Consider the following 22,728-nt stretch of genomic DNA (forward strand, 5'->3'; position numbering starts at 1 on the left):
GCTCCTTGGGATAACACTGCACTAGCAGTGGAGCTCCTCAGTAAGATGCATGTCCTTCCCAGTGTTTGGCATGTCTCTGCTTCCAGTTTTGCCCAATGAAACTGCTCTGTTGGTTTGCATGTCCCGCTGCTGGGATGAGTGGTGGCTGCCAATGGTACTTATGAGTGGCAATTGGGGGCATTTAGAGGTCCAGAGGATCCTGGAGTGTAGGTAATTGTTATTGGTAAAGTTCTGAATGGTTGTATGTTATTAGATAAGGAGAGTCAGGGACATGATAATAGAGCTACAGTGTGTGACATCATCGAGCATCAGGATGCAGTGACCATCTTGTTGGTTGGACACAACACTTAGAGACTGGTGACATACCAGTTTTATTATCTTTTTATGTAAGTGAATTACTTTGAATAAAAATTGTTACCTGTTTTACTACACTATGAGATGGTTTTTCTCTCCTCTGATTGACTTTTTTTTAGAGTAACCCTGCCCATCTGGTTGGATCGATCTGTAAACCAAAAAAGTGTGATTTTGGGGAGATGTTGGTGGAGAGTCTATCCTTGATGTCCCCTACAGCTTTATACAGCACTGTTTGACCGTACCTTTTCAGGGTGGTCAATATTCTTTAGTAAGAGGCATTGCAATTGGTTTGATGAAAGGTCTTCTTCCTTTATATATCATTCCTTGAGCACCATCATCTACTAACCAGCTCATCAAGACTTTTTTTGGGTGGACTATTTACACTCTTTCAGCTGACTTGCACCATTTGTTCATCTGAGAGATTTTTTAAATTTGTTTGTTATCCATATTGAAATGTTTTAAGGAGGTATCTGCTACTATTAGTGCTGCACTGTCTTTTATATGTTATATTGTAGCCTGAAATCTTGTGCTAGCTACTTTTTTAGAGTTTTGAAGAAGTTTTAGCCGGAGCTCAATTATTATAGGTGTTACAGTATGATAATAAAGGGCGGAGGATCTTAGGTAGAGCTATGGAAAAGAAGGAAGCAGTCTTTCCTGTTTGAAAGTGAAAGCAGTATAGTTACATTTTAATACCTGTGCCGCACCTAAACTTCTATATGTTTTCTGTGTTCTAAGCTGCCTGAATGTCCTACAACAAATCAGTCCCACCTGGAAGGTAAGATTAAATGTTATTCTATATAATAAAGAGACCTATACATGAGGTTAGGGGGCTAATCTAGAGGTGTGATAAGAGTAAACTGTATAGTATGGCATTCTTTAGTTACTCTGGTTACATTTGGGTCTGGGACTGCTAAACTTTGATCCAATTTCTTGATGGTGTGCTACCCCAGTGCCTCCTCTAAGCAAAGCTAATATTATTGTGATATTTATTGCTTGGTAACTTAGGTACTTATAACATATAAAGTGTCCAGTATAAGACCAGAGAAGTGGAAAAAGCTGACTCCTCTCATTCTCTAAGTCCAACTGAATTGTTTGTGAAAATTAGTACATTTCAGGTTTACCAATGAAAAAAAAAAAACATGTTTGTGATGTCTTACTACCATTTTTCTTTAGAAATCAGAGTTTTCCAATCAGCATGGAGCATGAGCTTTGCTAAATGCAGAGCTATAGGTCTGACACATCCATCACATTTATGGACTGTCAACCATTATATTTAACATTTTTGGGGGGGTTTAATTGGCTTAATTGGAAGAATTTAAAAAGACAATACAAACACATTGTTCTTCTTGTGGTGTATTTTGTTATTTTCATTGTTTTAATATGTAATGATACAGAATGGAAAGGAAAAAAGAAAACAAATTGTGTACTCTCAATAGAATACACTAAAAAGTAAAGAGGGGGTTGCATTTATTTATTTTAATCCCATCATACATGATCATGATGATTGTGTTTAAAGGAAAAAAACATAAAAACAAACTCTAAAAAAAAAAATCAATGCAAAATATCAAATTGAAACATTTCTGTGACCTTTATAATATGCTTCTTCATTTTTTTGGTATATTGTGTTATTTTAGGTATTTTACATTATCGATAAAAACAGAGTAAAAATAGCATACTGTAACACAAGGCATATACTTCTGTTTCAGTCTCAGATATGTTCAGTTTGCAATTTGGACTATGCCTAAAAACAAGGGAACATATAAATTAATGTGCTAGTGGTAAACCCCTAAAAGTAAATGAGAAAAATGTGTGCTTTGTCTTGGAATTTTGTTTCGCATATTTTGGTGTACTTTTTGTTATTTGAAGTATTTTTACAAAAAAAAAAAACTAAGCAAATACTGAGACATTTACATTTTTAACATGGAGTGACAAGCCTCAAGGTTTGCATCGGCAGCAGGGGGTTTTACAGATAATGTGGGTAAACTTCACAAGCCAACTTGTATAAACCAAAAGGTGTGAATAGTGCTATGCAAAATGAATAATAAACAATGTAAGATGCAAAAACAAATATTATCATTTGCTATCACTGTGCACCCTCACATATGCATAAAATCCACGCAATACATCCTCTCAGAAGACATATGTGCGTTCTTCAAAATAGTCCCAAAAAAACTTATAGTGTTTATTTCACTGTGCACATACTTAAACCTTTCATTTTGCTCCACCATGCAGAAAAACAATCCATGTGTGGTGCATAGTGCCCCCTTTTAAATAAACAGTCACCAGATAGTTTTGACCCTCTTCTGTAAATGGGTCAAAATGCGCTTTATTTATGTATATCAGCCACAAAGCGCCACCACTTTATCAGGTCTCCAACATTCGAGCCTTCTCTTGTATTATCAACTCAGATGTGTGGGTAAAGAAAGCTGTAAGAGAAATATCATTGTGAACCAAATTATTTTATTCATGCAAAAGTTCCCCCATACATAAATACCTTCAAAAGTGTGCACTCACATTCAACAGTGCCCTGAGTTGTGCACCTCGAACCAGTGTACGCTCCAAAGGCATCATTGGAACTGGTGCAAAAGAGCATCTTCAGGAAGCCAAAGGATGCCATGTTTCCAAATCCTGTTATACCCAGGCCAGGTTAACCCCTTGGTATCCTGTTAAACCACTGGAAATACTTCCACAATTTTCATAAAAAAATATATAAAATAAATGTAAAACATCATGCCTGCCTATATTATGGATAAAATAAATATCAGTGTGCATAACTATAAGCCAAATGCAGTATTAATTTAATCTATGTCCAACTCTTAACCTAGCGACCCATAGTGGGGAAAAAGAAAATGTACATCAAATATAAAAATATGTTAGATTTATTATACTCAAAAAACTACATGATCATATCTATAAGCTTCTTAATTGTTATTTAAAAAGTATTGTATATGGCTTTAATATAAAACAATTTCCCATTTACTATAAAAATTAAGGGGGTCATTTTTATCCTAAACACCATATATAGGGCAAGTACCGGTATTTCCCAGCATATATGATGACTTTTTATACTTAAAAACATACCCCAACAATTGGGGGTCATCTTATACGTGGGGTATAGAATGTCAGCCCGCTGGATGTGCGGTAATACTGTATGGTAGCTTCGGCTACATACAGTATACCACGCTGAGCCAATCACGGCAAGCGATGTATTCTATTAAAATACAGAGTTGTGACATCATCAGCCCACCTCTCTGATGCAGCCAATCCAAGCAGGCTCTGTATTCATTGATAGAATACATCACTTGCCGTGATTGGCTCATATGACATCCTCCCATTAACCGCGTGTGCGAGGCTCAGGGAGCGCGCGGCGATCGGCGGTGCGCTGTGTCCCTCGGACACAGCAGATCACCGATCACGGAAAGAGCCGAAGATGCCTGCTCGGTCATGTGATCAGCTGTTTCCAATCACAGCTGAACACATGTAAACAGGGAAATGCTGGTTATCGGCATTTCTCTCCTCTCGAGCTGTCACGCTGACAGAGGAGAGGAGAGCCGTTAATTGGCTTTCCGCAGAGGGGACATGTACACTGAACATCAGGTCACTGATGATCAGTGTGCCCTGATGATCAGTGTAGCCCCTGCAGTGCCACCTGTTAGTGTCCATCAGTGCCACATCAATGCCACTTATCAGTGCCCATTTGAGCTGCCTTTCAGTGTCACCCATCAGTGCCAGTCAGTGCCACCTATCAATGCCAATCAGTGCCACCTATCAGTGCTGCAAATCAGTGCCACCCATTAGTGCCAGTCAGTGCCGCCTATCAGTGCCATGTATCAGTGCTGCCTTTCAGTGCCCATCAGTGATGCCTGTCAATGCCCATCAGTGCCGCCTATCAGTGCGCAACAGTGCCACCTATCAGTGCCTGTCAGTGCCACCTATCAGTGTCCACCAGTGCAGCCCATCAGTGCTCATCACTGCAGCCTCATTAGCGCACATCAGTGAAGGAGAAAAATCACTTATTTACAAAATTTTAGAACAAAAACTAAGAAAAAAACGTTTTTTTTCAAAATTTTCAGTGGTTTTTTTAAGAAAAAATAAAAAAAACGGGGTGATTAAATAAGACCAAAATAAAGCTCTGTCACAAAAAAATTATAAAAATGTCATATGGGTACAGTGTTGCATGACCACGCAATTGTCATTCAAAGTGTGACAGCTCTGAAAGCTGAAAATTGGCCTGGGCAGGAAGTGGGTATAAGTGCCCTGTAGGCTTGTAATTAAATGGTTTTGCCTCAGAAGGCGGGTAGTCTTATACGACGAGTATAGCCCAAAACCTATGTTTTAACTGGAAAATTAGGGGGTCGTCTTATACACCCAGTCGCCTTATATGCTGGCAAATACGGTATATTAAAACCATTAAATGAATTCCTCAAGGGTTATTGTACTTAATAATTTGCTATAAAGCAAGTCAGGTTTGTGATATGGGGGATGTTTAGCTCAGTGGTAGATGAAATTTTCGTACAGTGAGTCCATGTCACAAAGACATTATAGTTAAGGGCCTGGTAGCCCACTCTTAATAAAGTGTAGAAAACAAAAGCCCTTTCAGGATTCCCACTCAGGGGTTCAACTTAATTCAGCAAATATAAAAAGAAAAATACTGAGCCACCTGGTTCTCTGGTCAGCAGTTCCTCTGCTTGTTTTGGTCTTCCAGACCACTAGCTATTCAGGCTCTCTCTCATGTAGGTGAGAGCACCTTGCTGTTCAGGCCCACGTGGCCTCTTGACAGGGTTTTCCCAGTATTTCCAGCTTGCACCCCAGAGATTTCTGGATTCTCTCCTCCCCCCTGGACTCACTGGCCTCCACAGCTTCCTCAGTCTCCCAGACTCTCAAAGCTTGACAGACTTTCCCAATCCTTGGGCCCAGAATCCCCCTCACATGGGTTGTAGTCTCCACCAGAGACTCACAGCTGTCCTGACAGGGCTCTGTCTTCAAACAGCTCCAACTTCCACCGCCTACTGTTCTAACTTTTAAGGGCTGTATGCACCTGGGTGCAAACCCTGCTGGTTGTCCACAACACTTGGACATTGGGTTGGAGATTCCATCCCAAGACTCTTAGGAATATCCAAACTACAAAGCCCCATCCGTAAATATCAAGATCTGGAGAAAGCTGCAAAAGTAGTTTTTTCCACTATGCACTGTAGCCCTGCAGTCAGCAGACATGCAAATTCTGTGTCTTTTCCCTGTCCATTTACAAGGTGACAGAGCCTCGTACGGTCACAAGGTCCAATTCTATATTTAGGCCTTTTGAGCTAAGAGTGTATAATACATGTATTCACTGTGATTCATTGTGGGAGACACCCCTTTTTAAATTAGATTCCGCAAATGTTTACGTGTTCTATCCATCCCATAAAAAGTAATACATTTCTTCAGGTTCACTTCAGGTTAGTACACAACAGAAACCCCAAACGTTCTACTTTTTATGGGAATGATAGAAGCACATGGATTTCTCATGCAACATTCAGCAACCTTACTACAAGTATTACCCAATTTAAATGAGAAAGTCGACAGAGATGAACCAACAGCTTTGTACTGAGTGTTTCAAGCAGATCAAGGGCCCTGGGATCAGGGGGAAGGGCACGGGGACTAGAGGAAAGGGCCCTGGGATCAGCAAGTCAGGGAAGGGCCCTTCATGGTTTCTTGCACCAGGGTTCAAGTTACACCTCTGACATAGTGTATAAAGATTTTGCTAAGACATTTGATACAGTACCTCTCAAATGCTTAATTAAAATCTTCTGGCACTGATAATATTCGATGTACCTGGATAATAAACTGGTTACAAGAGTGCATCCAGAGGGTGGTGACTAATGGCATATTTTCAGAATGATTTGGAGTTGTCAGTGGGGTGGCCCAGGGCTCTGTCCCAGGACCAACTCTCTTTAACTTGTTCATAAACGACATAGAGGTTGAAATAAATAGTTCAATCTCAGTGCTTGCTGATGATACAAAGCTAAGCAGAGCAATAACTTCACAAGACAGCAATTTGAAGGTGAAGGTTCACACACACTTGTAAAACAACTCCTTCAGTTCAAAATAGAAAGGCTAAACATTTATTATACACATATAAAACAACATTAAAATACATTTTGTTCCATTTTCCAATGAATGGCTGTGCGTGGTGGGGGTGTCAGTACAAGTATAATCATTGGAGGAGAGCAAGCTAAGTTCCCAACACGGCCAGAAAAATAACAACGCTGTGCTCTCATGCCTAGTGTGGTAAGTTTTTTTTGGAAAGCAGAGGGACTGGCAGGAACAACCGGGTTCACACAAAGGAAGCATACATGTACATGGTACAGCAGGCACATATCGGGAATATGCAATGTTGGGGTAACATATCCTTTAAAATAGAGGAGTGGCCAGCTATCTGGCAGATGAGGTTTAATATGGAAAATGTAAATAATTTATTAGTAAGTAATGCACTTTGGAGCTAAAAATATGCATGCACGTTACTCACTAGGGGAGAACCTTTGGGGGAATCAAGGGAGGAAAATGATAGGGGGGGGGTATTTGTAGATAACAGACTCAGCAATTGCAAGCAAGGCTAACAGACGTTTAGCATGCATTAAATTAGTATTTGCTCAAGAGATAAAACTGTAATTCTACCATTTTACACAACCACCTTTCGGCCACATCTAAAGTATGTGGTCCAGATCTGGTCACCAGTCCTCAGGAAGGATGTGTTGGAACTGGAGAGAGTCCAAAAAAGGACAACAAAACTACTAAAGGGGTTAAAGGACCTTAGATATGAGGAACGACTACAAGCATTAAACGTGTGCTTCCTGGAGAAGAGGCACGTAAGAGGGGATATGATCGTAATGGAATAAAACTCATCAATTCAAACTCATCCAAACTCAATCTCAGCCACTGCACACCATACAGCCAAGCAGGTAATAGCAGCTTCCAGTCCACCCCCTCACATGTTTTGCTTTGCCTACAGGACTTGGTGATGTAGTGGGGCAAAACCTGCTGGGGGCATGGACTAGGTGGGGTTAGGCTGAGGCTGCTATTACCTATTACACGCTGGGCTTGCATGATGTGCAGTGACTGAGATTTCTCTCAGATCGTATGGAGTCAAAGTGGACTCCTAGCCTGATCTGCACCCTCAGTGGAATATACAGAATGGGGGACATACACTATATTTCCAAAAGTACTGGGAGGCCTCTCCAAATCATTGGATTCAGGTGTTCCAATCATCTCAATGGCCACAGGTGTATAGAATCAAGCACCTAGGCATGCAGACTGCTTTTACAAACATTTGTGAAAGCTCTCAGGAGCTCAGTGAATTCAAGCATGGTACTGTGATAGGTTGCCACCTGTGCAATAAGTCCATCCATGAAATTTCCTTGCTACTAAATATTCCACAGTCAACTGTTAGTGGTATTATAACAAAGTGTAAGCAACTTGGCACATCAGCAATTTAGCCACGAAGTGGTAGGCCATGTAAAATGATAGAGCGGGGTCAGCGCATGCTTAAGTGCACAGTGCGCAGAAGTTGCCAACTGTCTGCAGAGTCAATAGCTAAAGACCTCCAAACTTCATGTGGCCTTCAGATTAGCACAACAACAGTGCGTAGAGAGCTTCATGGAATGGGTTTCCATGGCCGAGCATCTGCTTCCAAGCCTTACATAACCAAGTGCAATGCAAAGCGCCAGATGCAGTGGTGTAAAGCACGCCACCACTGGACTCTAGAGCAGTGGAGATGTGTTCTCTGGAGTGATGAATCACACTTGGTCTGGCAATCCGATGAACGTGTCTGGGTTTGGCGGTTGCCAGGAGAACGGTACTTGCCTGACTGCATTGTGGAAAGGGGGGGGGGGTAACCGGGACACTGCCAACTATGGACTATATTGAGAATACCTAGGAAAAAGGGGGGGTCAAAAGTTATGTAATAAACTAAATAGTGGCCCCCATATACATAGAGGATATGCCAACTCACATGGAAATAGCCAAGTGGTGTCCTCAGGACCCAAAAAAAACTGAGGGAAGAAGAAGGGAAAACAATGACAGAGGCACAAGATGCCTAAGTCAAGCGGGTCCAAAAGAGGTCAAACTTCAGCTTGTAATAAGAAAAATCTATACATCTTTAATTGCAGTAAAAACACAAATCAATACACATGGTAAAACAAAAACAATGATAAAAGGAGAGAGCCTCACCACTACCAAAGAGAAAAATAGAAGACAAAGTAATGGTTGTCCGGGTTGATGCCACGCCTGCTATATTCCCAGCACCAAGGAAGGGTTATTGAAAACCCAGATGAAATGGGTGTAAGATGTGGAAATAGGAAGGATAGTGCCAGAGAAAGTTGTAGAATAGAAATCTAGGTCATAAAGTGAATATAAATGTAAAACATAGTCCGCTTAATTTCTAAACAATTATCTGGATATCACATGAAAAATTGATGGATATTAAGCATGATACCATCTTGAACTTGCCGGTCCAAGAGACTGCGTATGTGCTGGAGTCACCCGGAAGTGACATTAAGCTTTTCGCCCACCAAGTCACGTGGGCTTCAAGCCATCTATACAGCCATGATTTCTTTTTGAAATCATCCATCTTGAAAATACAAATTGAATCCGGTCTCTATGGGATATATATTGCTGCACCTGGTTTTATATCTCTATCCAGGTTTATATCATCTGCAGCCTTGAGGACGTTCCAGAGAACTTATATTTTGTTTTAATACTATTTTTTGGTCATATGCTTTCTTATTATCATCATGCTTACTATCCATCAATTTTTCATGTGATATCCAGATAATTGCTTAGAAATTAGGCGGACTATGTTTTAAATTTATATTCAATTCATGACCTAGATTTCTATTCTACAGCTTTCTCTGGCACTATCCCTCCTATTCCCACATCTTACACCCATTTCATCTGGGTTTTCAATAACCCTTCCTTGGTGCTGGGACTATAGCATGCGTGGTGCCACCCCGGACAACCATTACATTCTCTTCTATTTTTCTCTTTAGTAGTGGTGAGGCGCTCTCCTTTTATCATTGTTTTTGTTTTACCATGTGTATTGATTCGTGTTTTTACTGCAATTAAAGATGTACACATTTTTCTTATTACAAGCTGAAGTTTGACCTCTTTTGGACCCGCTTGCCTCTGTCATTGTTTTCCCTTCTTCTTCCCTGACTGCATTGTGTAAAGTTTTTTGGAGGGGCGATTATGGTGTGGGGTTGTTTTTCAGGAGTTGGGCTTGGCCCCTTAGTTCCAGTGAAGGGAACGCTTAAGGCGTCAGGACATTTTGGACAATTTTCATGCTCCCAACTTTGTGGGAAGAGTTTGAGGATGGCCCCTTCCTGTTCCAACATGACTGTGCACCAGAGCACAAATCAAAGTCCATAAAGACATGAATGAGTGAGTTTGGAAGGGAGGAACTTGACTGGCCTGTACAGAGTCCTGACCTCAACCCAACTTAACACCTTTGGGATGAATTAGAGAGGAAACTGCGAGCCAGGCCTTCTCGTCCAACATCAGTGTCTGACCTCACAAATGCACTTCTGCAAGAATGGAAGAATAGTCAAATCTTCCCATAGACACACCTCTTAAACCTTGTGGACAACCTTCCCAAAAGAGTTGAAGCTGTTGTAACTGCAAAGGGTGGGCCGACTCAATATTGAACCTTACGGACTAAGACTGGGATGCCATTAAAGTTCATGTGCGTGTAAAGGCAGATGTCCCAATACATTTGGCAATATAGTGTAGATGCCTGAGTGATGACCCTGAAGTTGGTTTAGGTTCATTGTTATACTGTGACTTGAGATGCCAACATCCCAAAAATAATATTTTAAGTGTACATAGTAATATTGGGTGGAAGGGATTTTGTAGGCATAATATATTGAACAGCCCATAGATAAAACTACCACACAATAGAAAACATTGGTATTCACAAGCCATATAGTCATCGCTTACAGCAACCACATTGTGAAACTGTGTGTGATACTTATAACCGCATGTTACTGTCGTACATGACAAATACTGTATCTTACTACATAACAGATGCAATACCCAAGTGCTACATTTTTTTTCGAGACTTGCTCTTCCTCAAAGGCAGCTCAATAGACAAAATAGGAAGGTACAGTAGACGGTATGCACAGTATGTAAAAAAAATTGCCTGCGAATGTGAATGAAAAGCACACCAGTTTGTGTGTTTCTGTACCAGCCGAAAAGGAGAAGGGAGAAGTCCAACTGCAGCTGCAGAGATCCCAGAGGAACATAGTAGTCAAGGGGACCACCCAGGGCACAACCGAATGCTGCCCAACACACAGAGGAACCAGCAGAGGGATATGATCTCAATTTATACATCTTTAAAGGATAAGTTCACCTTTTGGATAGAAATAATAAATGCACATTTTTTTGCATGTAAAAAAGTGCATTTATTATTTTTGTCCAAATGAGCCTGGAAAGCATTGCACTGGTGATCACTAGATCTCTGATGCTATGCAGGTCTCCTGCAGACCTGTCAGAATATCTGCTTTCCATATGGGATGCACGGTCAAGCCGATACGTATACTGACAGGAAGCTTCAATGAACTACCATGGTGCTGTGGAGCATTAGCTGTAGTTCATTGAAAACTACAAACTGACAGCCATTAAGGCTGTCGGGACTTGTAGGCACTCATTCACAGAACTCTGTAAATTAGTGATGTGGCCGTGTTGGAGGAGAAAGTCTGACAGATAGTACGGGGAGAAGTTTCCCTGTACTATCTGTCAGAGGGTGGGGGTGGCGGGAGCAGCTGCAGCTGCAGCTATGGGAACATGTTACATGTTCTGAAGGTGAACTTATCTTTTAAATTGTGACCGTATCATTGAGAGAAAACTATTTAATCTAAGGTCTCTAAAGAAGAAACACAGCCACACAATGGAGTGGAATGGTTCAAGCTTAAACTGCATAAGGGGCTCGTTACTTTACTGGTAAAGATTTGGATTTCCCAGCCACAGTTGGTAGTGTCAGCTGGGAGTGTAGAAGTAAAAAAAAAACATTTAGCCATGTTTCTCAGAGAACACAAAATATAGGGATTTGGTCAATCACCCTGGGATCTTTCAAATCGGTTAGAAAAGACATTTTATGCCACATGCTTACGGCGGCTAGAACTGTCATAGCTCATAACTGGCGTACACCGCTTTGCCCCTTTATAGCAGAATGGGTATGAGAGACGAATGAGATTCAGTCCATGGAGAGAATGATTCATGCCAAATACAAACTCCAGAACAGCCTCCGATGGTGTGGTCACAATGGGAATAGTTCCAAAATTCAGCCAAATTCTATCAATATCTAGAAAACTTGAGCCTGTCCTCTTCATTCTTCTCCTCCAATGCCTCTAGCCCCTTTCCCACCACTGAGTCTTGGGTGCGAGTTTTGGAGATCTACTTACCCTTTCCCCCCCCCTTTTTTTTCTTGTTCTGTCTCCCTCCCCCTTTCTACATTCAATGAGCGACAGAACACCTATATGCATATGTCCACATGCCTTTCAGTTGGTCAATGGCAGCTCCTTCCTTCTTGTTGCTTTTTTTCCATTTGACTTTGTCTATGTTTGCCTACCATCACGCACACGTTATTGCTTCTGCAAGAATTACTCTTGAGTGTTCTTTTCCTCCATTTTGATGATTATTCCTTGCTAGACTGCTAATTATCGCTGATGCCAGGTGCCTTATAGGTTCACTTTCCCTATCAGGATGATGTGCTATGATCTGCTTAAGGCTAGGTTCACACTGCAGTTTGCGTTTGAGCCCTTTCTGCATTGCTGTTTGCTTTTTTACACCTGCGTTTTTGACACTTTTTTGATACGTTTTGCTGGATTATTTTATTTTCTTGTTGCTAGGCAGATTTAAAAAGGAAAACACACAAAAACGCACTACATACTTTTCTGCAGCATTTCCATTGAAGTCTATAGAACCAAAAATGCAACTTTTTGCATTAAAAAAGTCCCTGACCCTTTCCAAAAAACACACCGGGTAAAAAGGCGGAGATGTGAACGTGTCCCATAGGAAATTATGTTAAATGGACTGTAGTGCGTTTCTGAAAAGCGGAAAATGCTTAGGTGTCAACCTAGGGTAAATGCTCTTGGCTTTTGTGTGGACCTTCTGTTTTCTGATTTGTTAAATTACATGCTTTTATACCAATATATCTGTTCTACAGATATGTGCTCCAGGAGATGCGCTGAACCTTCTCTGTCTCCATCGTACATTGTTTATGGATTCTGTGTGCCTTTATATTGTTGACACTATTAATTTTCTACTTTTTTATGACTTTTGTAACAATTTGAAATTTGTAATAAACAAATTATACATAAAATATAGGAATTTGGAAATTTGTAGCGATATAAACGCACGTACAAGTTGAACTAGATGGACCAGTGTCTTTATTTATCCTTACCAACTATGTAACTATGTAAAAAAGTCAACACCTACCTTTTGTACACATTATACAGAGGTCACAGTCCATGTACAAAATTCCCCTTAATTAATGTGCTGTGAGTGACAGTCTCACACATATAGACAAAGAATTATTGAAAAAAATAAAAGCAGAATAAAGACAAAGAGCTAACACTACTGTATGTCTGAGCTTACCTTAATGTATATAAAAAATGAGCAATGACAGCCTTTTGAGATACCATAACTATAAGATATCCATTAGCAAAAAAATCTTAATTTTATTAGTTGCATTTAAAACACCACACTCTAAAAGGTGTGCTACTGCTTACAGTTTCTATATTGCCACCATCACAAATAGATATCTATCCAACACCCCTTAGCAATGTACTTATTACTAAATTTTTACCCACAATCTAAATTAGACTTAAAAACAGTTATTTAAATGACATCATTTACTGTACATAGATTCAAAACCTACAAATACATATTAACAAATCTTGGATGCATTATGTCTATCCCACCTAGCTGTGCGCTCAGTCACCATGGATTCCAAAAAGGTGGTCTATAAGAATGCCCCAGGGTTACCAAAAAAGGACCACAGGGATTCATGGCAAGTCACAGATTTATACTTAACTACAACAATACATGAGATTGTATAAAAAGATTTCTAATTATACATTGTGGGAACTCGCTTCAAATGGTAGAGCTTTTTAAATGCACTCAGCAACTCGCTTTCATTTTTAAGGCCTTTTTAGCCCACTTTTATTTAAAGAAAAAGTTCCATAAAGCTTCCCACGCAGGGGTATCCGCCATCACATACATGAAACAATATTCAGCCTCCTGGCTTGTACACAGTTGTATGTCTGTCTCCTGCAGACTCTTTCCAAAATGGCGTATTGCACACAGCTACTCTGGCTTCCACCTCTCCTTAGTGAAGCCCTCCTGACTCAAAGGCAGAGACCTCCTGTCTGCTGAGGTGGAGCCCAGAACCCTGGTCCCGACTCTAGAAGATTGCCATGCACACCTGACCAATCAGTATCCTGGCCATTCCCAAAACCTGGCCCCAGGATTGGAGATTTCATCCCTCCCAAATCGCTTTGAAATCTTCAGGCTCCAGGTCCCAAAATGTACCTTTACAAACAAATGAGGAAAGTGAAAAGGCACTTTCCTCTGTATCACTTACCCTGGAGCCCCTCAACCGGCCTTGTTGAGAATCCTGGGTGAAATAACCTTTCAACATCGTGACAGATCGCCACATTGTCACAACATCTCCAGTATCATGCTTGTGCATTCAAAAAGAGGGGAAAAAAGGAGGGGTGGGGGGAGCAACTATACTTTATATTAACACATTCAGTTATCTCTGTAGCAATTCCCATATCTTGGGACATATTTTCTTACCTCTAGTCCAGAATTAGGAGGAAAATAACAAGAATATAAATATTAATAGACAAAACTAGACTTTATACATTCAGCCTTAAAGTGATTCTAAAGGCAGAAAGCGGTGCCTGTAGCAAAAAAAATAAAAAATAGCGGAGGGCAGACATGACTAGGTGAATACGGTAGGTCAGACAGTAAAGGGTTAATTAAAGGCGTGAAGGTTGTAAAACATATAGTCTTACCTGATTGGTAGTGCGGGGTGGGTTTTTGGCACCTTTGGGAGTGGTGTAGGGTCGGACAACCCAGTACAGGAGTGGCAGCAGAAGAAGAAACTTCCCTCCCACCCTCACTTGGGGTTGTTTGGGTCTTCTGGTTCCTGCTTTGGGGCGCTTGTTTGTCTTTGGAGGCGGCAAATAATTTGAAGCTAAAATAATGGTTGGGACCCATCAGTGGTATGGTGTTCCCGGGTGCATTCCAGTTAGCAAAGGTATAACTGGAATGTGGAAGTTGTGCACTGCGGATTGTGTGTTTTGTCTCCAAGCCGATGCGTTGCGGTTGGAGGCTTAGTATTAATATTGTGGTTAAGGTTCCGCAGGGGGATAACAGTATTGTTTTGTGCCTTCTAGGACCAACAACTTTTTACTGTTATGTTTCTGTAAAAAACCTTCAGCATACAGCCCCCTGCCCCCCCCCCCTCCCCCATATACTTAACTGAGCCTGATCTCGACCCAGCGCTGTACAAGTGAACAGAGCCTCTCTTGGCTCTCTCTTTCCTCATTAGCTCAGAGACAGTCAGTGAGGAGGGATTGAGGGTGGGGAACCCGAGAAGAGGAGGATCGGGGATGCTCTGTGCAAAACCATTGCATGGAGCAGGCAAGTATTACATATTTGTTATTTTAAAAAAATTATCCTTTACAATCACTTTAAATAATGTACAGTCCAGTTGCAAATTACAGGTGGTACAGTTACTTCTCTTTTCTTGTGGAAATAATAAATTAGGTTACTTATGGCTGGTGTTTATGTACATATACAGTATTGTTCCTCTCTTATGCCTGTAAGATCAAATGCCAATAAAATGTATTAACTATTATGCATGTAGAGAAAGTTGAACATGTCATCTGTCTATTAGTCCCCCAAACATTGCCAAACACTGTAATGCTCAGTTGTTAGGAACATAAACACTTTGGTCAAGACTATGTAATACTCAACATAGCATATAGAATGCAGAGGTCAGGAGTACTTGATGTACTACAAGGCTTACAGAGTGCAGCAATCAGGCGTATGTATCATAGGGTTCCTTACATTACTGGAGCACTCTATCAAGCTGCTGTAAGTGTGTGTGGGGGATGCCCTGGAGTCACTGGTTCATGAGAAAACATTACTCCAGCATCTTTCTTAAGCTTTAAAAAATGTGTAACATCAGTGAGAGGGAACAATGTCCAGCATGTGTAACTGTCAGGTAGGAAAATATCTGGTGTTAGTCGTCAGTACAAACAAATGTCTTGCATCAGTGTCTGTTAGATCAAAAATGCCTAGATGTTGGTTGTCAGACACCATTGGAGAAAAAAAAACACTGAAGGGGAGAACTAGAGCCAGTGGGGGCTTGAGGTTTGAAATATACGTCATCAGGGAATAAGGAGGTACCATGGTAGTCAGTGGGAGCTGGAGGGGGAACTTTCATGGTAATTAGGGGAGTAGTTGCAGGAGTACAGTGGAGGTTAGTGGGAGCTGGAGGGGTATATTGATGATTAGTGGGGGCCAATGAGGTGCACTGATTTTCAGTGGGGGCTAATGGCATACATTGTTGGTCAGTGGGGGCTAGAGGAGTTCATTGGTGCTTAGTGGGCACTTACATGTCTGTGTACCACTGCTCTCTTCTTCTGTCCCCATTTCTCTATTGTCTTTTTTTAAGGATAGTGATCCTATGAAGCCATTGATCATCACATAGTTTTTTGGCTTCTATTTAAATCATAATGATAACAAAAATCATGCTGATGGAAAATTCACATTTGGAGGTTAATTTCCCAAATCTGTGGCTTTTTAAATTGCAAGTGTCTGTATATACATAGTTAGTGAGTCTGTTAGCTCTCATGTGGATGTACTGAGCAGGCTAGATGCAGAAACATGGGATGCATAAAATAACTGTCAAAAGACCTGCATAACAAGGTAATGGACCTTTATAAAGATGGAAAAGGTTATAAAAAGATACCCAAAGCCTTGAATATGCCAGTCAATGCTGTTAAATCACTTATTAAGAAGTGTAAAGTACTGTCCTTGATACCAAGCCAAGTTCAGGTAGACCAAGAAAGATTGCAGCCACAACTGCCAACAGAATTTTTTTGGGATACAAAGAAAAACCCACAGATATCCTCCAGAGAAATACCGGCTGCTCTTGAAAAAGATGACAATACTTGAACAAAAATGACCTGCATAGTCGAGTTGCCAGAAAGAAGCCTTTACTCTGCAGGTCTTTTGACAGTTCTTTTCTGTTGCCCATGGCTCAGTACCTAGCCTATTTAGTGAATCCTTGTGAGAATTAACAAACACAGACATTCATTGCAGTTTAAAAAGCCACAGATGTGGGAATTTAACATTTAATTGCCTTTGCCATTAATTGACAAGGTGTGTGTCTGTACCAAGGCCAAACATTCCACGGTATGTAAACTTTTGATCAGGGCAATTTGGGCATTTTCTGTTATGATTTAAAAGAATGCCAAACAACTATATGATAATACATGGCTTCATATGATCACTATCCTTGAATAAAAGATTTTTTTGTTATGGTCAGTCCTATTTTCAATATACAAATAAATGAGAAAGTGTCTCCTGTGCCACTAAATATACTGATACTATTCAGCAACCAGCACTAAAGGTGCCACAATCTCAACACTAACAGTATTCAGAAAATCAAAGTGTAAAGCAGTGCGGCGATCAAACCAGAAGAAAAATGTTGCATCAAATTACATTTACTTATATTTAACCCTTTCACCTTCCGTATATTATATAGCCCAGACAGCCATAACACATATAGAAAATAATAAATAATAGGCTGGTGGTATCATACACTCAAAAAACTTTCCGTGCACTATAGTGACTTAAAACACAATACAGTGAATAGTGTCCGTGTGCATAAGATATCATGCAGGTTTGAACTGCAGGTGCCAATCCTCAGATAGGTGGAGTGCCCCCTCACCTTCCTGCCCAGGCCCCTAAGGACCAATGAGCCTTTTGGTATATAATGGGTCTTTCCCCTGGAATTGGATGGATCCTTCAGATGGTGGGTCCTTCAGGTAATAATGGTGGGACTCCCCTCCTCTTGTCTCTTATCTTGGATCGTTGGTGGTATCGATAAATACCCCTCCCAAGTGGTCACCAATAAGGCAAAAGAACTTACATAGTGTAAAACAGCTTTAATAGATCAATAATAAAAACAGAGATCTACTCACATGTTCATTCATTACAAACAGCCCTTCACACCACTCAAAGGGTGTACTGCACTCAGGCAAAGGAGCACCAAGATGGCGCCCGCGCCGGGTATGACATCAGAACGTTCGGTCGTATAGGCTCCTCCCACTGACGTATCTATGCGTTATGTCACTTTGAACATGTGACTTCATCAGGATATCCTGAAGTCACTTTCCCACTATATCATGAGGATGTGAAAAGGGGTGAGCTCTGCAACGGAAACCCCTCTCTGCTCTTACTCTTCCTTTCATTCTTTTTTGTGTTTGTGCTGAGTATTGCACTTTTGGTTTTTACGTCAGAGGAACTACTGCTTCTGGTCAAGTTTCTAAATCTGCTTCCCAATGACAGACTATATTAGCAGGACGGATGGAAGTATGTCCCAAATTTCTTCCTCTTTTCCACAACAATGTTTAGACCTTCTGTGCTTGACATGGTTTGACAACTACAGAGTGCTCAGCCACTGTGCTTGGGTTAAAAAGGAAAGAAAGGGAGCTAAGATTCTATGGTGGCTCCTGAACCCCTCCAACACCTGCTAGGCCATAGGTTATTACCTAGGTCACTCTGTATAACAGGGGGAGAACACATATTGTGCCAGTAGTTCTAGGCAATATTAAAGAATGGGAAGGCATTTCTGATGGCTACCCATCAGCATACCATTCAGAGAGGAAAACAGACGTGAAATATAGAAAATGGGAAGAGGTCTGGCGAGCGCACATGCAAGCAGCTAAAGCACTAGAAAAAGGAACCACAATACCTTTCAATAGCAAGCAAAAAGATAAAGATGTAGGGCAGCGCTAAAAAACAAACAAAAAAAAGGAACTTGTAATGGGTAAATATCAATATAAATAACCTCATCAGAGGTGTGTTATATAAGAAATTAAATATACATAAAACTTAAAAACTTATAAAATATATAATCTATAAATTATAAACGTAATTTATTTATATCTTCATAACTTATAAAGCTATACGGTTTTATACATCCATTTATTAGATTCATTTAAATGTTTACAGTATATACGTTTATAATTTATAGATTATATTTTATAAGTTTTATGTATATTTAACTTTTTATATAACACACCTCTGATGAGGTTTTTTTTATATTGATATTTACCCTTTACAAGTTCCTCTGAGACGATATGAACACTTGCATATATTAATAATTTTAATTATTTGATGTGTATGATGTACTATATAGAGGAGGAATGCATAGTTCTCAATTTTGTATATTGATGTTTAATTTGACATAATGCTCCTAGTCCTATGTACATCTATCTTATTTTCTTTAATAACATTGTTCTATGTAAATTCAGTTGTTGATGTTTCCACAGACGCATTTGGGCCCACACGATATTAGTTTGTCTGGCACCAGTAAAATGGTGAACGCGATATTCGTGCATGCGTGAACCTACGTGGGCCTGTGTTGTTTAGAATCTCCAATAAAATGGCGATCTTGGCGCCCGCGCATGCACGGTGTTACACGTACCCGCTACATTTGGGATTTCCACGAGTGCGACGTCCGTGCCAGTGGCGCATATTCAGGCGGGATGCCGCACGCTCATTTGCGTGCGCGCCTGCCTATATATAGACCTATTTAGACATTAGGCGGCCATGGCATCACCCCTACTGTCAAAAGACCTGCATAACAAGGTAATGGACCTTTATAAAGATGGAAAAGGTTATAAAAAGATACCCAAAGCCTTGAATATGCCAGTCAATGCTGTTAAATCACTTATTAAGAAGTGGAAAGTACTGGGATCTCTTGATACCAAGCCAAGTTCAGGTAGACCAAGAAAGATTGCAGCCACAACTGCCAACAGAATTTTTTTGGGATACAAAGAAAAACCCACAGATAACCTCCAGAGAAATACAGGCTCCTCTTGAAAAAGATGACAATACTTGAACAAAAATGACTTGCATAATCGAGTTGCCAGAAAGAAGCCTTTACTCTGCAGGTCTTTTGACAGTTCTTTTCTGTTGCCCATGGCTCAGTACCTAGCCTATTTAGTGAATCCTTGTGAGAATTAACAAACACAGACATTCATTGCAGTTTAAAAAGCCACAGATGTGGGAATTTAACATTTAATTGCCTTTGCCATTAATTGACAAGGTGTGTGTCTGTACCAAGGCCAAACATTCCACGGTATGTAAACTTTTGATCAGGGCAATTTGGGTGTTTTCTGTTATTATTTAAAAGAATGCCAAACAACTATATGATAATACATGGCTTTATATGATCACTATCCTTGAATAAAAGATAGTTTTTTTTGTTATGGTCAGTCATATTTTCAATATAAATGCCACAATTTCATGATTTCTGCCCGGGTATGCAAACTTTTGAGCACAACTGTATATTATATTTCTTCTCCTGGATTCTCTGTTCAGTTTGGTATGATTGTGCTAACCCAATGTAGAAGGAACTGCAGAAAAAAAAACTACTAGTGATCAACAGCAGGCTGGGCTAACTTTCCCACTATATCATGAGGATGTGAAAAGGGGTGAGCTCTGCAATGGAAACCCCTCTCTGCTCTTACTCTTCCTTTCATTCTTTTTTGTGTTTGTGCTGAATATTGCACTTTTGGTTTTTACGTCAGAGGAACTACTGCTTCTGGTCAAGTTTCTAAATCTGCTCGCCAATGACAGACTATATTAGCAGGACAGATGGAAGTATGTCCCACATTTCTTCCTCTTTTCCACAACAATGTTTAGACCTTCTGTGCTTGACATGGTTTGACAACTACAGAATGCTCAGACACTGTGCTTGGGTTAAAAAGGAAAGAAAGGGAGCTAAGATTCTATGGTGGCTCCTGAACCCCTCCAACACCTGCTAGGCCATAGGTTATTACCTAGGTCACTCTGTGTAACAGGGGGAGAAAACGTATTGTGCCAGTAGTTCTAGGCAATGTTAAAGAATGGGAAGGCATTTCTGATGGCTACCCATCAGCATACCATTCAGAGAGGAAAACAGATGTGAAATATAGAAAATGGGTAGAGATCCAGCGAGCGCACATGCAAGCAGCTAAAGCACTAGAAAAAGGAACCACAGTACCTTTCAATAGCAAGCAAAAAGATAAAGATGTAGTGCAGAGCTAAAAAACAAACAAACAAAAAAACTTGTAATGGGTAACTATCAATATAAAAAACCTCATCAGAGGTGTGTTATATAAGAACTTAAATATACATAAAACTTAAAAACTTATAAAATATATAATCTATAAATTATAAACGTAATTTATATATATCGTCATAACTTATATAGCTATACGGTTTTATATATACATTTTATCCATTTATTAGATTCATTTAAACGTTTACAGTATATACGTTTATAATTTATAGATTATATTTTATACGTTTTATGTATATTTAACTTCTTATATAACACACCTCTGATGAGGTTTTTTTATGTTGATATTTACCCTTTACAAGTTCCTCTGAGACAATATGGACACTTGCATATATTAATAATTGTAATTATTTGATGTGTATGATGTACTATATAGAGGAGGAATGCATAGTTCTCAATTTTGTATATTGATGTTTAATTTGACATAATGCTCCTAGTCCTATGTACATCTAGCTTATTTTCTTTTATAACATTGTTCTATGTAAATTCAGTTGTTGATGTTTCCACAGATGCATTTGGGTCCACACAATATTAGTTTGTCTGGCACACCTATTTGCATATATACTGGTCAGTGTATTCAGCGTTACTTACTGCGCTTTTACCTACACCTTAATCATCCTGTTCTTTGACATACCTATGTATGTATACCTTTTATTCATGCTCAATAAACACTTAAACTTACTACACTATGGGTATCCATACATTTGTTGCTCGGATCTGAGCATTTAACCCCAGCCCAGGGCGACCCCAGACGTCCCATTGAGACCAGAGGAAGGAGACGTGAAATATACAAAATAGCAGAAACAGTGCAAGAGTCAGGAGTATAACATACAACATATACAGTGCAAAAATCAGGAGTATAGCTACAGCGGAGAGATCAGGAATATAGTGTATGACACATCACTGAACAATGCAGGGGTTGGGGTAAAATGTACAACATAGCATATATGGTGAAGGGGTCAGGAGTATAACATACAACAAAGTGTATACAGTGTAGGGACAGGCGTTTATTGCACAACATAGCATAGGCAGTGCATGGTTGAGGAGTATAACATACAACATATCAAAAACAGTGTGGGATGAGGAGTATATCATACAACATAGGGCATACAGTGCAAGGGTCAGGTGTATAACGTACAACATAGCATATACAGAGCAGGGGTCAGAAGGATAACATACAACATAGCAATACATTGCAGAAGTTAAGAATGTAATGTACAACATATGGTATACAGTGCAGGGTCAGGACTATAATGTTCAACATGGTGAATGTAATCTGGGGTTTAGGACTATACAAGATACAACACTGTGTACACAATGCAGTGGTCACTCATATTATGATCTTTACTGCTGGTCAGTGGGATAAAATATGCCCTAAAATTTTGCATTAGTGTAAGAAAGTGGAGTAACAGCCCCCCTCCCATCATCATCCTAAAATGGCTATGCTCAGATTTTTATGCCTTGCAAATGGCTCCAATGGCCTGGGTATCTGTGAGGGCACAGTATTGTGCACAGCATGTCATCCCTCTTTCAGTCACCAGTTCTTTTTCGTCTTTTCTCTTTTTAGCCCTACTCTGCCACTAGACCAGGATCTAGCTCACACACAAGCAAAACGTAATGCACTGAACAGGGGCGGACTGACAACTCATGGGGCCTCCGGGCAATAGAGGATCATGGGGCCCCTGTGTCCTTGGCCAAACTTAAAAAAAGTCTATGAAAAAAGGTACCGGGGGCATCTCATGGGGCCCCCTACTGACCCCGGGCCCTCGGGCAATGCCTGAGTTTCGAAATGGTCAGTTCGCCCCTGGCGCTGAATTGAATTGGCCAATAGGGAAGGGCCAAAGTGGGAAGGCAGCCAATCGGCTTGGCTGCGGAGGTAGGATTTGCATATGAATAAACTGTGGACACAATGTAATGAGGAAAGACCACTGGCCAGAGGGAGTGACAGTTGTATCTCTTTACAGTATCTT

At 40.3% G+C, this 22,728-nt stretch overlaps 1 protein-coding gene across 1 annotated transcript in view; it reads left to right on the top strand.

The window, feature by feature from the left end:
- The first annotated feature begins 1,052 nt into the window (after window positions 1–1,052).
- The window catches only part of LOC149450085 (NACHT, LRR and PYD domains-containing protein 3-like), a 75,478-nt gene continuing 53,802 nt past the window's right edge, over window positions 1,053–22,728 (top strand). Inside the window, exon 1 of the mRNA XM_089692386.1 lies at window positions 1,053–1,129. The gene's annotated coding sequence lies outside the window, so the exon portion shown is untranslated. The remainder of the gene's footprint in view (window positions 1,130–22,728) is intronic.

The sequence above is a fragment of the Staurois parvus genome, unplaced genomic scaffold (genome assembly GCF_062004578.1).
Source record: "Staurois parvus isolate SC_StPar_1 unplaced genomic scaffold, SC_StPar_1.0 ptg000583l, whole genome shotgun sequence".
Taxonomy (NCBI): Eukaryota; Metazoa; Chordata; class Amphibia; order Anura; family Ranidae; genus Staurois; species Staurois parvus.